The sequence below is a fragment of the Rattus rattus genome, chromosome 8, assembly GCF_011064425.1.
Source record: "Rattus rattus isolate New Zealand chromosome 8, Rrattus_CSIRO_v1, whole genome shotgun sequence".
Taxonomy (NCBI): Eukaryota; Metazoa; Chordata; class Mammalia; order Rodentia; family Muridae; genus Rattus; species Rattus rattus.
In genome coordinates this window covers 108,826,061-108,842,513 of record NC_046161.1, presented here as the reverse complement: position 1 = coordinate 108,842,513, position 16,453 = coordinate 108,826,061, and positions in this window count along the sequence as shown.

Here is a 16,453-nt window from a genome sequence, read left to right as displayed (position 1 = left end):
AGGCTGCTGTTCTACATTAGATAATCATGACAAGAAATAAGTACATACATGTTTGGCACTGATGCAGTTTTACTTGTTTTGGACAAAGGTCTCACATATTCTTGGCTGTCTTAAAAGTCACTACATACCTGGAAAGGCCCTGCTTAGTGCTGAAATTGCAGGTGTGCTCCGCCATGCTTGATTTAAGTATGGCTAAGGATCACTCACAGGGATTCCTGCATGCTATGTTAGGACTCTACCGAGGGAGCAGTATCCTCAGCCCCAAGTGCAAGTTTTCTGAAATGATGACTTCCCATTAGCAGTTGGTTAAGGATGTGGCTGGGAAACCTGGAGAGGGGGGGGAGGGGATGGGGGGGGGGGGGAGGGGGGAGAGAGAATAGGAGAGGGAGAATGGGAGAGGGAGAATGGGAGAATGAGAGAGAGAATGAGAGAGAATGAGAGAGAGAAAGAGAGAATGAAATGTGGGGAGAGCGAGCGCGTCATGGGTATGAGATTGTTTATTTCTGACAGGGGCAGGTCTGAGGAGTGTGATGCACAGGCATCACCAGGAGGCTCGGTACCTGTCTGAGCAGTCTTGAGCACATTTCTCCTCTCTGCATCATAAAACAAAGACGTGTTCTCCCCAGCTTTATCTCCCCTCTTTCAAACTTGTGCATTAGAACTCCAGAGCAGGCTACTTCCCGGCAGTGCCTGTGTTTAATCCACCCCAGATGGACGAGGGGAGGCCAGCTTCAAGAAGGGAAGACCTATGTCTGCTCATAAGTTCAGAAACATTAGGGCGTGCAGTGAAATTTCGGTCCTTCTTGGAAGTTGGAATCAGTGTCCTGAAAGGCAACCGTAAAGAACGGAGCGTCCTTGGTTACCAGGCAAGAACTTAGGTGGTGCTGATGGTCAAGGGGTCAGCGACTGGATCTGAAGAGGAGCTTCCTGAGCTCTTCAGACTCTGCACTTCCTCTGTGTGCCTGGTGTGCGTGTGTGTGTGTGTGTGTGTGTGTGTGTCTGCACATGTACTTCTTTTGTTCTTCCTCGAAACCTTGAATAAATCAGTTGAATATTCATTAATTTAAAAAAATTTATCCAGCTGAGTTCTTCATGGCTCAAAGAACATTTGCTTCTGACCTCATAAAACACCCACTCTGCGTCTCTGAGGGAGGCTGGAGGACAGGAGGGAGTGGAGGAAGAAAGGAAGGGAGAGAAGGACTGAGGAGGACAGGAAGACAGGAAAGAGGAGGGGGTGCCCTTTTTGCTTCTGTTTCCCCACCACCAGGGAGGGCACTAGGAATGGAGACATTCTGCGAGTGACGTCATACCATCACCCTGAAGCAAATTCTGACGTCAGAAGAATCTGTGAGGAGCTGGGAGATGACTGAGTTGGTCAAGTGATTGTTGCACAAGTGTGAAGACCTGAATTTGGTCAGAACCCATGCAGAACAGAACAGTCAAGCTTGACATTCTCCCAGCGCTGGGGAGGCAGAAACAGGAAAACCCTTGGGGCTCACTGGTTAGCAAGCCTGATCAAATCAGTGAGCCAGGTTCAGTAACAGACCCTGCTTCAATAAATACAGTGGAGATTAGTAAAGGAAGACACGTGATATCGACCCCTGGCCTGCACACACACACCCCTCCCCCTTTCTCTCTCACACCCACATGCACAAGTGCACATGCACAAGTGCACATGCACACAGGGGAACTGCTAAGCCTAACATTCTTGGTACTTTCTTGGGTCCTCTTCATGTGACAAGGAGCCTTGTAGGTTCTGAATGAAATGCTGATGAAAATTGTAAGTCCCGTGACAACATGTTGGATGCTTCACCTGCCTTCTAACCATACTGGGAGGTGGAAGAATCTTCTGAGAGGGTAAACTTCCTCCTACCTCTCAGCCTTACTCTTCCTGCCTATAGGAGTATCCTCAGATCTATCATAACTCTAGGCTGTGTGTGTGTGTGTGTGTGTGTGTGTGTGTGTGTGTGTATGGGATACAGAGGAATGTGTTTCTTTTCCATTGTTCACCTTGGGCATCTTCCACCCAAACTGGAGCTAGGCTGATGACTAGCAACGCCCAGAGATCCCTGTCTCTCTCACTCACTCAACAGCACTGGAATTACAGGTACAGATGCAACCACGTTGGCCTTTTGAGTGCATGGTGGTAATCTGAACCCGGATTCTCATGCTTGAACAACAAGTGTCATTGCTCCCCACTTAACCATCTCCTAGCCTCAGGTCAGTCATGAGCGCCGAGGGCTAGGTAAACATGTGCCACTTTTGGCAGCTGATGCCACCCCTGGTGGGAACAGCTCGAGACTGGGGTCAGATCCCCACTCTTCAAACTTCTCTTCACACCCACCTGGCTCCTGATGCCATCTCCAGTTGCTGAGCACACCTGCACAGATGATCCGTGGGTCACGCTGTGCCTCAGACATGTTTCCCAGTCCAGAACAAAACATATCCCTCAGTAGGTAACCAGGAGCAGATGATGGGAACTCCAAACTAATCACCATAGCAACCAACGGTTGTAGTGCACAGAAATTTCACATATTCATAGGTTTACCAGTAAGATGTTTTCCTTGCCTAGACCTGAACAGAAAATGGCTGAGAAATAAGAAAGACAGGGGTGTTAGTGAGGGCTCTGTAGAAGAACAGAATCCAAAGGATGGATATTTATAAGGGAGATTTATTAGACGGTCTACACAGTGGAGTCTGAGTAGCCAAGAGTGGGTGTCTTCACATTGGACAGGCTCAGGAGCTCCCAGAAGCAGCTCGGTCCATGAATCCCAGTGGTCCTAACCAGGTACTGGAGGACTCCTGCAGAGCCATTAGTCTTCATTCTCTAGGAAGCCCAGGGAAGACGGTTCTTATAACTGCAGAGGAATGCAGTCGTCCGCCAGCCACCAACAGTGTACTCAGCTCACCAGTGAGACAAGAGGGCAAAAGCAAAAATGGTTTTATTCCTCAGGTGCCAGAGGAAGCCGCTGCCTACACGGAGGGTGGGTCTCCCGTTCCAAATAACCTGATCAAGGAAATGCCTTACAGGTATGCCCAGAAACCTGTCTCTTAGTCAATTTCAGATTCAGTCAAGTTGACACCCGGGATTGTCAATCACAGTGGGGAAAGAAATGACAGGCAAAAAGAAAAGGTTCAGAAAAGAATATCATCGCCCTTAGCATCTACAGATGACTCATTCCGGAATGCCAGATACCAAAATCTGAGGGTGCTCAGAGTTCCTCTTCTAAAACCACATGGAATTTGCATACAAGATACACAGCTCCTCCTTTCTGTTCATTTAAAAGCATGTCTAATGTATTTGTGACACCTACTACCTCATAGGTATTGCGCGGGATGTTAGATGCTGCTGTGATATTTAGAGAGTATTGATGAACAATACGTTTTGTAAATTTTAGGGAAGATATATCAACCCCCCCCTCCCAACACACGCAAACAGTATTTCAACCTGTGGTTGGATGAACACAGAGACATGGGATTTGTAGAGACAAAGGACTGACTAATTTCCCCTTTCGGCTGTCACTTTGAGAAGAATCATAAAATAGCAACTTCCTCTTTGGAGCCGAATCCCTTTTCTAATTGTTCTAGAACTTCTGCATCCATGGCTTTCAGCTAGTCTGAAATGCGATTATGCCGTTCTATTTTAAGAGGAGCAAGAGACAGTCTCTTTAGTGCCTTAACTCAGACAAATAGTTCTTGGAATAAATTTGGATTCTTGCAGCTGAAGCATTAAGTGAAATCTCCATCTTTCTCTGGATCTTCTCGGAACTGACGAGCGTGTTCAGCGGCGGGCTTAGTGCCATCTCCAGATTAATAGCTGGTTTACAGTGACAGAGGAAGGTCCGCCTCTCCGTGGATCGAGAAAGAGCATTAACTCCCCTCCCCCCTTTCCAAGTGTCCTGCCGCAGATCAAGGGCCCAGAGCCTACCCAGGGAGGGACAGGAGAGTCCGTTGAGGTGTGATCCCTGCATCCTGCTTGCTCTTCAGTTGTGCGTTGAGTCAGATTTCATCCGAGGAGACCGTATCCCAAGATGTTTTCTTACTTCATCTGCTTCAAATTGGCCCTTTCCCCCGATACATGTCCTGTGATCCTCTACAAAGTCTCTGGGCTTCCTTTGCCACATCCGCCTGGCTTTAATCATAACAGGGCATTTCTCTGGTGAAAGTTTTTCACATCTAAAGATTTTATAGAATTCAGCTACCTGCCTGACATCCTGAAGTTTACTCCTTTTCCTTGTTTCCAAAGATCTTGACCTCGTCTCTTGAAGCCCTTGTGACACCATCGTGGGAAAGGGTCTGAGGCAGACATCTTTCTGGAGGCAAAGGGCTGCGGATGGAGATGCACTGGAAAACGCCTCCTTATTTAGAGGGGGCAGCTACAGCTGTATCCAGCTGACAAGTCCAATCTCAAGAAATGAAGTAATCTGAATTTTGGTGTGAAAGTTCATGCCATGGAAACCTGGGCAACTGTTTTGTTTCATGGTTAAGTGCCACATTTTCAGGGTACAGTGCCCATCTTCAGTCTAACCTGCGAAACATCTATGTGCATATGACATCTACCTTAGACTATTTTCAAGGACCCCTGTGCCTGTACTTTTGTCTCAGTAGATGAGTCTATTTGTGCTAAGTAGACAATGCTGTCCAGGACCACACTGCAGCCCCAGTTTTTCCTACCTCCATGGGCACTGGGCACCAACTCACTACTAAAAAAACAAGTGACAAATAGATTTTCCAAAGCAGGCAATTATTAAGCAGCTCAAAATAGTTAAATATTGTGATGGTCTTAAAATTATAAATATTGGTCTGGAAAGATGGCTCGGTGGTTAAGGGCACTGACTGCTCTTCCAGAGGTCCTGAGTTCAATTCCCAACAACCAAGTAGTGGCTCACAACCATCTGTAAACGAAATCTGATGCCCTCTTCTGGCATGTTTAAAGACAGCGACAGTGTACTCATATACATAAAATAGATAAATAAATCTTTAAAATATATTAATATCATGTATTAGTAAAACACAGATCTCCTTTCTAGGTTAGTGGAAGAAGTGGCTTTCCAATGGAGTAAAATCCTTGTTTAATCCTCTATCATTGAGGGCCAGCACAACTGGTGACTTCTGACCAATAGAATGTGGCAAAGGTAACAGGATGGCAATTTGGTTCCTTAATTGGTTTAAGTTGTGTGGAAGAGATAATTGTGGGTGTTCCATTATGTTCCACAAGAATCTTTTAAGTTCTGAGCTGTGGTCCACATCTACACTCCCAGCACTCAAGTCTTTAGGGCAGGAAGATCTCAAAGACTAATGTTGAAAGTACTAAGATCTTAGTGGACTAGGACAAAATACAGCTTCTGCTTGTCTTGAAAAACAACACAGTCCTCCTGTGAGCAGTCCACAGAGTGTGTCAGGGATAGGAAGGCCTATAGAACGGTTTCTAACTGTCTTTCTATCCATACAGCTGTAAGGAAATGAACTCTTCTAATGCTTGAATGAGCTTCAAAGTGGATTTTCCCTAGTTAGGCATTTAATAAGACCATGGTGGCTCTGACCAGCAACTCAATTATAGCCTGTCAGATTCTTAGCAGGTGAATCAGCTGAGATAAACTTGGATTCATGTCTTGTGAGAACCAAGAGATGTTGAGTGAACATTGTTTTGAGCCATTGAAAAGGTAGTAGTTCATTATGTAGTCATAGAAAGCTAGTAGAAGTAGATTACAATTAGTCATGGAAAATGCAATTGCTGAACTGACATAAAAAAGGTACAAGGATATTAACTTAGCTGAAGTTTTTTTAGAGAAAGTGTCACACCCATTTAAAAATAAAAAGAAATGATGGGAGTTGAACTTTCTCTCTTGCATCTCTCAATATACTTCCTTTTTCTGCCCACATTTAGAATTTTAAATATTATGTGCCATAGTCTCCTTTCTACAGCAGTAGCTACTACTTATATAACCAATGGGGCCAGAGGTGGGGGAAAATGAGTCTTCTAAGTTTCATGCAGTTCCTGAATCCTGTAAGTTTAGTGTATTTTCTGGACCTTGTATGTTTCCTTTATATCCTCAGTCTTATGAGTCTTTCTTCTTCCTCTTGGAGAAATAATAAACTGCTATACAATGGTCCAGAATCTTGTATGACCCCAAACAAGATAGTATAATATATATAGTATATATATATATGTGTGTGTGTGTGTGTGTGTGTGTGTGTGTGTGTGTGTGTGTGTGTGTTCAAGCATGCAGCTCTCCAAGGTGATCATCAAGATTTCGAATTTTTTTCTGACCACATTGGTTCTTAAAATCAGCACCTCTTTCTTGTTGTGTGTCTCACAGGGAATCTATACCACGAGTCTACTTATAGATTCCTCCAAAGGAAGGTCAGCATGACAGATTTTAGGAACCACCTTCTCTTCAGCTATGTATCTTCAAAGTTTGCAGCTCCTAGTGGATTGTTCTGGTGTGTTCTATACTTTTATTATGAGTAATCCCCAGTGCTACATATGGTGAAGAATAGGAACATGGTTTTAATGAATGTAAATAGAATGAGAATTTAGTTCCTTATATCACATTATTAGCTGCATATCAAGTGGTAAGTAGCCACTTTCTGCCAGTGTTTGTCATGTTCAGTCATGATGTTATGATTGGTTCCAACATTCCAGAACATAGTATTGGGCAATGAGGTGGAGAGTTATCTGACCTCTAGACTTTGCTAACATCAGCCCTTGTCTTCATCATCCTAGTCTGGAGTTCTCATCTCTGGGTTGGCTCTCTGTTTTGGGTTTCCCCAGCATTTCTATCTCTTAGAAAAACCAGTTTACCATGTTAAGAGTCTCTCTCTCCTGCATAGGTGAGTGACCCCAACTCCCAGTCAGACTTTGTTGAGATAGCAACATAGAAATGGAAATGAATAATTTACAATTCCTACCTTTAGCACCCATTGTCATGTCACAAATTCCCCTGGATTTAGCAAAGTAAAACAATGAACTTTCATTGTTTATTTTATGGGTTCTGAGTGAAAGCTCCAGAAAGTTCTGACTGATGAACTTTCATGGTACTGCAGGAAAGGTGTCCTCAGGAGCCAGTGTTTCAACTGAAGAAGGATCTGTTTGCCAGACTCAATAATGCAGTCGTCTGTTTTCTGGAACTTCTCCTTCAAGAGCCTAAATGTCGCAAGGCATCATGCTGGTTTTCCCCTCTGCAAGTGATAGATGTGTTGAAGGTGTTGGGGTATCAGAGACATGAACAGAAAGAGGGAAGATGAAAACTCTAAGAGGGGAGATGGCTTTGGAAACCTACGCAGCAGCGGTGTGCCATGCTCTCTGTTGCTCTTCTCAAGCACACAAAACAATCCTCTGCCTGGAGGGGGGACATCCTGGGGCAAGGTACCAGCATTAAGGAGCCATTAGGGGTCACCTTGAAGCTGCCATGGTCTGTACTCCAGGAGATGGAGTAGATTTGATACAGGAGAGGTCTTTTATTTTTCTGAAAGGACAGATGCCACAAAGCGATGGATGAAAGAATTTTCCATTCCAGAGAAACTGAGGGGAAAAACCAATGCCTCTTGACACCATGCCACCTTGGAACCGTGTCTGTCAGGATGTGATGACATCAATGATGTCATTAAAAACAAGGAAGTTATCATTTTGATACAGAACTCTCTCTCAAAAATAATTTGAGCTTGGCATGGTTGCACACACCTTTAATCCCAGAAACAGAGGTTGGTAAATTCTGTAAATTCAAGGCCATCCTACTGTTCAAAGTTCCAGGATAGCCAGGCCTGTTACACAGCGAAACCCTGTTTAAAGAAACAAACAGATAAATGAGCAAATAATAATATAGATAGACACTATTATTAAATGATGTTATTTTATTATTTATTAATTTTATGTGATTATTAAATATAAGTATATTATTAATAGAATTATTATTATTTGAAACATTAGTCCACTTATTATCAAGATTTGGAACAAATGGGTTGATATTCAGAAAAACCCCACATTGGAGCAGAATTTACCACAAGGCTTCATAGATTCTGGCATGAGGTTCGCCTCTGGCTTGGTGGCTCCACAGCATATGCTCAGGAAGCTCCAGGTAGCTCCTGGCAGCAGAGGGTTTGCAACAAGTGAAAATGTAGAATGCACAGTTCTTGCCTGTCTGCTGACAGAGAGTGAGACTGGGAGCTGGGTTGGTGGGCAATGCCTCCCATCCCATCCTGTGCACTAAGAATCATTGGTACCCGTGTGTTCAGTCATGGCCTCTACTGTCACTTTCTGAATGAAAGAAAGCCCACCTTTTCCCAGGCAGCTATGTTTGACTGAGCACAGTCTACATTGGAAATTCCCCAATGTGTGAGTGCTAAGGAGGTGTCTTGGTTTAGAAAATGGGCTTGTCAGGCAAGCACATGGATCTGTAATTCAATCCCTTAGACTCACATAAAAACCCATTGTTATAATCTCAGCAATGAGGCAGTGGAGATGGGTAGACCGCTGGAAATTGATGACCAGCCAGCCTCGCCTGATCAGGGAGCCCCAGAATCTAGGGGAAGAGCCTGTGTAAAACAGTAAGGTGAATACATATATGTAGGCATATGCATACATACATGTGCTGTAGTTACACATACAGAGACACACAGGTGCACACACACACACACACACACACACACACACACACACACACACACACACACACACCAGGCAGAGGGAGCTACCTTAGCTCCTTTTGTCTATGGTTTCTTTGTTTTGAAGTTTCAGGTGTCCAGGATCATGACCCGAAAAAGCACAATAAATGTAGAAGAGGCAATTTTAACTATTGTGGCTAGTTCTATGTCACCTTACCTATAGTAGAACCATTTGGGAAATAGGAAGGTCAACAGAGAAGATGCACCACCATGTCTCGCTCTCTATAGGCAAGCTTGTGGTACATTTTCTTGATTGATGATAGATGTGGGAGGGCCCAACCCACTGTGGGCAGAGCCACACCTGTGATGCTGGTCCTTGGTGAGAAAAGAAAGCAGGCCGAGGAAGCTTCCCAGAGTGAGGCAGTAAGCCACAGCCCTCTGTGGCCTCTGTGGCCTCCGTGGCCTCTGTGGCCTCCATACCCTTGGTGTCAGTTCTTGTCTTCAGGTTCCTGAGTTGAGTTCCTTCTCTGATCTCCCTCAGTGATAGGCTGTGATTGGGACATGTAAGCTGCAATAGACCCTCTCCTCTCAAGGTTGCTTTTGGCCATGGTGCTTTACCAAAGCAATAGACAGCAAACCACAAGAAGCAGAAGGCCTACCGCCTTGTCACTTGGACTGTGCTTGTCCTTACAGTTGTCCCAACTTGTTCTAAGTCATCACTGATCTCTTCCTGTGCCTCACCTGTAAGTTCAACTTTATCAAGGTGTGTATGTATAATAAAATCACAGCGTTGGGGAGGCCTAGCATCCATCCATTGGAGGTCTTGGGGTGAATACCGAGTAGATAAAGACAGTCTACTGCTTTTATTCTTTAAGAGAGAGAGAGAAATAACTTCTAGGACATGTTTCTTGATTTCCTGAAAAGAGAGAATAAAAGAGTGAGAAGGAATTAAAATAGAATGAATTGAAGCTAGAGAAAGTACGAGATATAAAATTCTTTCTTTCCTTTAATGAACTTCAGAGAATAGTGTTTTTTTCCAATATATATAATTTAAATTGAAAGGCATTTTCATGTTTGAAAGTTCTAAGCTGTAAAAATAAACCCTGGAAGTAGATTGCCTGGGGTAAGACTTAATTAAACACTGTACAGTAAATTAGCATAATTTGGTGAGGATCAGCTTTAGTTCCTCGAAACTGAACCAGGCAGACGTTTTAATTTTGTAATATCTTTTAAAATTCTGCTGTCTCGTCTCCAAAGCAGTTTTAGAGTGTAAAATCTAAACAAGGTATTTCCAAGAAAGCGGTAATTTATTACAGAGATCATGAACTGGCGCTGAGATTTGAGGAGCGTCTTCAGACAGATGCTACAAGTCCGTAAGATTCATGGTCTCTTGTAAGACAAAATATATGGAAAAATAGGTTGAGCCCCTGAGCCTGAAGCAGAGGGATTATCCACTATAGTCAAAGGAATACTTACAGGATTGTGGCGAGCTGGAGTGTCAAGGAAGACCTCCCTCCTCCCTCCCTCCCCTCCTCCTCCTCCTCCTCCTCCTCCTCCCTCCTCCTCCCTCTTCCCTTTTCCTCCCTCTTTCTTCCTTTCTCCTCTCTCTCCTCCCCTCTCCTCTCTCTCTCTCTCTCTCTCTCTCTCTCTCTCTCTCTCTTTCTTTCTTTCATAATGAGATAGAAAAGCCCTTGAAAAAAAGGGAAACAGCCAGTCCTTGAGCGATCCAAGCCCTAGTTGCCTGTAATTCCCCAGCACGTGTCGTCCATTTTGTCCAATGTATCTAAGAAACTATCCGGAGTCATGCGTCAAATAGGATAGGATTTTCTCATGCAGCAGAACACAGGGAAAGCTTTCTTGGATAACGAGGCTCAGAAATCTCTCACGAGAAGCTTTTGTTTTATCTTTAAATCCACGTGTACCTGGTGTACTTGTATGTGTATTAGCACAGGCATGCAGGTGCCTGTGGAAGCCAGAAGAGGGCGCCACATCCCTAGAAACTGGAGTAAACAGGTGATTTTGCGTCACCCATAATAGATGTTGAAAACTGAACTCTAGTCCTCTGCAGCTGCAGCAGTAGCAGCAGCAACTGCCCTTAACCACTAAGTCACCTCTTCAGCCCCTTTAGTGTGAGCTTTTGTTGTTATTGTTGAGTTTCCATTATGCCAACATAGGTTTGCTTGATTGTGGATTCTGAAGAGTTGTGTGTGGGTGGGCAGACATCGCCTGGATAATGCGAGCGGCAGGAAGGAAGCATGGACATTTGTTGAGCTTATTGAAGACACAATGTAGATAATGGTAGACCATGCCTTGTCTCAAAATGGCTAACACAAGTCAAAGTAACTGGATTCTCACCAACAGTGAAACTTGGGTAGAAATTTGTCTTTCAAACCCCAAAGATAAGATTCCTGAAAATCTCAGAGAGGAGAGATTTTAAACTGAGAAGAGATCAGAATCTCCTTTAAAACATATTGTGCTTTTGCAAATGAGTTAGTTACCCCTTAGCTACTCTGCAGCTCTTGCTTGCCCAGACAACATCACCATCTCCCTTCTAGGTAGTCATCTGTATTCACAGATGCTGGACTGAGTTGGTCTGAGTGTCCATCTTCCCATTGTTGGGTCCCAGGAATCCCTATGGTCTCTGGAATCCCTACTTAGAAGAAGGTAGGAGAAGAGGGAGCTAGGGTATCAGGTGTCTTCTATTAATACAATTATGCTCCCATACTTTGATAAGTCTAGCATGCCTTGCCGGAAACATGTGCTCTGACATTGTAGCTGCTGTGTGCCACTGCCTGAAATGAGCAAGTGTTCGGGTGTCTCCTCCCTGGGTCTCGCTTATCTCCTACATGTCTAATGCCTTTGGGGTTCACTGGAATCTCGTAACAGACATTCATTCCATCTCCCTGCATCGCCCCCACCAGTCCTTAGACTCTTGCATCTAGAGTAATGCAGATATTTGGGTTTCTCGGACAGAAGTTTTTGTCAGATGTCAGCAACAGCAGCTCCTGTCTTTCTCCCCTCATCAGCTGTAGAGATGCAGCTCAGTGTCTCTGGTTTCAGGTCATATTCGTTTTTTTTTTTTATTGAACGATAAGCAACAATGGTCCAGGAGAGCAGCCAAGCAGAGGGTCCATAGATTAGAGGGCCCAGCTGGAAGGAACTGCTTCAGAGCATTTAATTAAGACAAAAAGAAAGGGAAATAAGGAAAAAGAAAGCAGGCCCTGAGGATCAGAGCTGGACTCCTGGGACCCAGTGGTGAAAGGAAAGACACATCCTGTGAATTGCCCCTGACTTCCAGACCTTACATTGGCACCTGCATACACACACACACACACACACACACACACACACACACACACACACACACACACAAATACATACATGCACATGCATGAATGCTCTTGCACTAACACAGTCATCCAGATAAGAAAACAGGCAAGAAAAATTTAATTCTGCCACATGTTCCAGTCAATGCACAGGATAGACAGCTTTGTTTTGTGCCTGTAGCATTGATGCTTGTATCGCTCATCTCAGTGGATCCTAGTGCGGGAATGGCCAAAGCTGGCCGCTGGTGAACCTCATTATCTGGTCTCTGCTCTCTTTCCAGGCTCTGTTGCCAAAGTTCCTCTATTGGCTCTGCCTTTTCGGTTGCCCCGCTCTCCACATTCTCTAGTAATTCCCAACTGATGTAGTTGTCAACTCTCTCACACCAGAGGTCACCTTCTTGTGGATTTGCTGAAAGGCACACAGATATGCAGAAGTCAAAGTAGATGTACTTGGATTTTGCATGAAGGCATCTTGAGGCTGGACAGTATCCTTGGCTTTGTAAGCAGATTGTTTGCACTCTGAGGCAAACACGTCTACTTTTTCATTAAAGGGGTCTCCTCTTCGAGTTGCTTTAGGCACAGTGGTTAGACTCTGCTGGCCTCATACTTCTCACTGCAACTGTCTGACAAATCTACTCTGAGAGTCTTCCTGCTGAAGGGCCATGGATAGCCATGGCTCCCATGGAGCAGAGTGAGGACAGGGAAGATAACCTGACATTTGTACCTGCATGGTTCAAAGTGTCAACCAGGACTCTGGACCACAAGTAACCACAGTTCAGTAATAAGTGTTTTCTATAAGCCAGTCTATAAAGTAGGGGCATTTTGTCCATGAAGCTCACACTTCCTGTATTCTGAACCCTGCTCAGGTGTATATGTATGTGTGTGGTGTATGTATGGGGGTGGTGGTTCCTTACCATGGGGTCCATAGCACCTTATAAACAAACTAGCCCACAGTGCATTTTCAGATCACGGTTTCCATCAATGCTTGCTTTAGCTCCCAAGGTCCATATAGATGAGCCATTTACAGAAGTGTTTTCCGGATCTTCAAACTGAGAAAGTTCATTATATATAGATTAAGTTTGAAAGTCATGTGGGGGACCTGTGCCCAGAGCTGAAAGTCAGTTGCCACGAGTGCCAACATACCTGAGGGCATAGGTAAGACAAACACTATTGCTCCAAGCAACCTGCCTGGTAGCCTCTGGACAAAGTCAGAAGCAATCTGCGACAGGACAAGTCCAGTGTCTGCCTGCACCTGGAGCTGAACTGCTCCCACAGCTCTCTCTATCCAAATCCCATGGGAGGAGAGAGCTGGACTCTCAGAAGTGCAGACAATCCTGAGAACTCAGAGGAGACAACTACTTCTGCTCACATTCCTGTCCCAAGAGGAAACAGCTCAGTGCCCTCTGTACCCTCTGGGCACAGGAACCTAGGAGCAGTCAGGGGCAGTACCCTTCTGATTACTGCCTGCACCCAGAACTGACCCAGTCCCCTCTCTGTAACCAGATCCGAATGAAAGAAAAGAGGGCTACAGGAACACTGACACACAGGCTTATAGGAGTGTCAAGCCACTGTCAGAGACAGCAAGACAAGCTAACACTAGAGACAACCTGATGGCAAGGGGCAAGGGTAGGAACCTAAGCAACAGAAACCAAGGCTACTTGGCATCATCAGAGCCCAGTTCTCCTACAAAAGCAAATACTGGATATCCAAACACACTAGAAAAGCAAGATTTGGATTTAAAGTCACTTTAAGAAGGACACAAATAACTCCCTTAAAGAAATACAGGATAACATAGGTAAACAAGTAGAATCCCTTAAAGAGGAAACACAAAAATCCCTTAAAGAATTATAGGAAAGCACAAGCAAACAAGTGAAGGAATTGAAGAAAACCTACAAGTATTTTAAAATGGAAATAAAAACAATAAAAAAATATCACAAAGGGAGACAACCCTGGAGATAGAAAACCTAGGAAAGGTGTCATCTCAGCAAGCATCACCAACAGAATACAAGAGATAGAAGAGAGAATCTCAGGGGCAGAAGATACTATAGAAAACATCGACACAACTGTCAAAGATAATATAAAACTCAAAAAGCTCTAAACCCAAAACATCTAGGAAATCCAGGACACAGTGAGAAGATCAAACCTAAGGATAATAGGTATAGAAGAGAGCAAAGATTCCCAACTTAAATGGCCAGTAAATATCTTCAACAAATGTATAGAAGAAAACTTCCCTAACCTAAAGAAAGAGATACCCATAAACATACAAGAAGTCTACAGAACTCCAAATTGATTGGACCAGAAAAGAAATTCCTCCTGTCACATAGTAGTCAAAACATCAAATGCACAAAGCAAAGAAAGAATATTAAAAGCAGTAACAGAAAAAGGTCAAGAAACATACAAAAGCAGACCTATAAGAATTACACCAGACTTCTCACCAGAGACTTTAAAAACTAGAAAATCCAGGGCAGATGTCATTCAGATCCTAAGAGAATACAAATGCCAGCCCAGTCTACTTTATCCAGCAAAACTCTCAATTAGCATAGATGGATAAACCAAGATATTCCATGACAAAACCAAATTTACTTATCTTTCCACAAATCTAGCCCCTACAAAGGTTAATAGATGGAAAACTCCAACACAAGAAGGGAAACTACACCCTAGAAAAAAGGAAGAAAGTAATCTTGCAACAAACACAAAAGAAGAGACCCACACAAATAAAATTCCACATCTAAAAACAAAAATAACAGGAAACACAATCACTATTTCTTAAAATCTCTTAACATCAATAGACTCAATTCCCCAATAAAAGGACATAAACTAACAGACTGAATATCTAAAGAGGATCCAGCATTTTGCTGAATACAGGAAACACACCTCAGTGACAAAAGCAGACACAGAGTAAAAGGTTAGAAAACAATTTTCCAAGCAAATGTTCCCAAGAAACAAGCTGGAGTAGCCATTCTAATATTGAATAAAATCAACTTTCAACCAAAAGTTATCAGTAAAGGTAAGGAAGGACATTTCATATTCATCAAAGAAAAAAATGCACCAAGATGAACTCTTAATCCTGAATATCTATGCTCCAAATGCAAGGACGCCTACATTCATAAAAGAAATCTTACTAAAGCTCAAAGCATACATTGCACCTCACGTAGTAATAGTGGGAAATTTCAATACCCCAGTCTCATCAATGGACAGACCATGGAAACAGAAACTAAGCAGAAACGTAGAGAAACTAACAGAAGTTATTAACCAAATGGATTTAACAGGTATTTATAGAACATTCCATCCTAAAACAAAAGGATATACATTCTTCTCAGCACCTCATGGTACCGTCTCCAGAATTGACCATGTGATCAGTCACAAAACAGGCCTCAACAGATGTAGAAGATAGAAATAATCCCATGCATCCCACCAGATCACCACAGATTAAGGCTGGTCATCAATAACAACAAAAACAGCAGAAAACCCACATACACATGGAAGTTGAACAATATTCTACTCAATGATACCTTGGTCAAGGAAGAAGTAAAGAAATTAAAGACTTTTTAGAATTTAATGAAAATGAAGGCACAACATACCTAAACTTATGGGACACAGTTAAAGCAGTTCTAAGAGGAAAACTCATAGCTCTGAGTATGTCCAAAAAGAAACAGGATAGAACATACATTAGCAGCTTGACAGTACACTTAAAAGCTCTAGAACAAAAAGAAGCAAATACATCCAAGAGGAGTAGATGGCAGGAACAAAATCAAACTCAGAGCTGAAATCAACCAAGTAGAAACATAAAGAACTATACAAAGAATCAACAAAACTAGGAGCTGGTACATTGAGAAAATCAACAAGATAGATAAACCCTTAGCCAGATTAACCAGAGGGCACAGAGAGTGTATCCAAATTAACAAAATCAGAAATGAAAAGGGAGAACTAATAACAGAATCTGAGGAAATTAAAAAAAATCAGATCCTACTACAAAAGCCTATATTCAACAAAACTGGAAAATCTGTAGGAAATGGACAATTTTCTAGGCAGATACAAGTTACCAAAGTTAAATCAGGATCAGATAAACCATCTAAACAGTCCCATAACTCCTAAAGAAATATGTGCAGTTGTTAACAATCTCCCAACCAAAATAAAGCCCAGGACCAAATGGGTTTAGTGCAGAATTCTATCAGACCTTCAAAGAAGACCTAATACCAATACTGTCCAAACTATTCCACAAAATAGAAATAGAAGGAGCACTACCTAATTCCTTCTATGAAGCCACAATTATGCACATAACTAAACCACACAAAGCCCCAACAAAGAAAGAGAACTTCAGACCAATTTCCCATATGAATATCGATGCAAAATACTCAATAAAATTCTTGCAAACTTAACTCAAGAACACACCAAAATGATCATTCACCACGATCAAGTAGGCTTCATCCCAGGGATACAGGGATGGTTCAATATAAAAAAATCCAGCAAAGAACTTCATTATATAAACAAACTCAAAGGGAAAAAAAACCCACAATCATCTT